General features: G+C 37.7%; 1 protein-coding gene across 1 annotated transcript in view; it reads right to left on the bottom strand.

The window, feature by feature from the left end:
* LRP1B (LDL receptor related protein 1B) overlaps positions 1-1,478 on the bottom strand; it is a 1,686,774-nt gene that overhangs the window by 192,670 nt on the left and 1,492,626 nt on the right. The window lies entirely within an intron of this gene.

Raw genomic sequence — 1,478 nt, 5'->3', positions numbered from 1 at the left:
TATAGACCAATAAAAGGTGACAGAGAAACCAGAAATAAAAACATCCACCTACAAGCAACAGATTTTCAACAAAGGACCAAAAAACATTAAATGGGAAAGGAAACCCTCTTCAACTAACGGTACTGGAGAAATTAGATCTCCATCTGCAGAAGAATGAAAGAAGAATCATACCTCCCCATGCACAAAAATGAGCCCAAGATGGATTAGAGACCTAAAGGTTAACCTCAGAGCTATAAGGATCATCAATGAGAAAATTGGGACAAATGTAAGGGCCCACTTGCAGGGCATACACAGACTACTAATTATAATAAAGGAAGCACACACATGGGAAGGCAAAACAGATGACTGGGGCCTATTAAAAATAAAGTACTTATGCACCACAAGAGAATTCATCAAAAAAGCCCCATGATTTGAAAAAAAATCTTTAGCAAGAACACAATGGACCTAATTATGAAAATCTATAAAATTCTGCAACACCTCAATAATATAAAAACAGATAATCCATTTAAAAGGTGGGTAAAGGACATGAATAGACAATATACAAAAAAAATAGCACTCAAATGGCTAATAACACATGAAGAAATGCTTAGTCAAGATCACAAGCCGTTCAGAAGTAGCAAATCAAAACAAAAATGAGTTATCCTCTTACACCCACAATGATGGTCTAATTCAATGAAGTAAGAACAATTGATGTTGGAGAGGGTGCAGAAAGACTGAAACTCTTATACACTACTATTGTTGTTTTGTTAGGTGCCATCGAGTTGGTGAGCCAGAGCAATCCTATGCACAAAAGAGCTAAACACTGCCTGGTCCTGAGCCATTCTCACTATTGTTCCCTTTGTTGCAGCCATTGTGTCAATCCATCACTTTAAGGGTGTTCCCCTCCTTCATTGGCCCTCTGCTTTTCCAAACAGGTTTTTCTCCATGGAGAAGTAATCCATACTGAAGGCTGCAATCTTAGATCTTCATAAGCAAATGTGCAAGTCCTTACTTTCCATAAGTGAGGCTTTTTCATTCGCATATCCCAGGTAAGGCTCCCTCCAGTCCTGATGCCACATTCTTCTTCAGATAAGCCAGTTTTTCTGATTATTTGCAGAGAATACAGATTGAATAAAAATGGCGGGAGGATACAACCCTGATGTATCCCTCAGCAATGATATCGCTCGAACCTGTTCTTTTCTGGATGTGGCCTGCTCCAATCATTGTTGGGTGACCTCCAATGGGTCAAAAGGAGATCAAATGATAAGGTATTACATGTTAACCTAACTACATTTTCAGCAATTAATTCATTTGATCATTAGATCTCCTTTTTAAGCCATTTGGAAGTTTCAGTTTTTAATAACCCCTGCTTTTTCTCATTTGAGGTTTTTCTGTTGTGCTTATTCATTGTTAGTTTTTTTCTTCCCCTTTGTGTGTTGCATGATTTTCTGTAGAAAAAATCCAGAGTAGATAAACCAATAGAGACAATAACTGCATAA

The sequence above is a fragment of the Echinops telfairi genome, unplaced genomic scaffold, assembly GCF_000313985.2.
Source record: "Echinops telfairi isolate 266 unplaced genomic scaffold, ASM31398v2 ScPeMD7_4;HRSCAF=17, whole genome shotgun sequence".
In the NCBI taxonomy this organism is placed as follows: Eukaryota; Metazoa; Chordata; class Mammalia; order Afrosoricida; family Tenrecidae; genus Echinops; species Echinops telfairi.
Note: the sequence above shows the minus strand (reverse complement) of the source record. Positions and strands in the feature narration are given on the sequence as shown.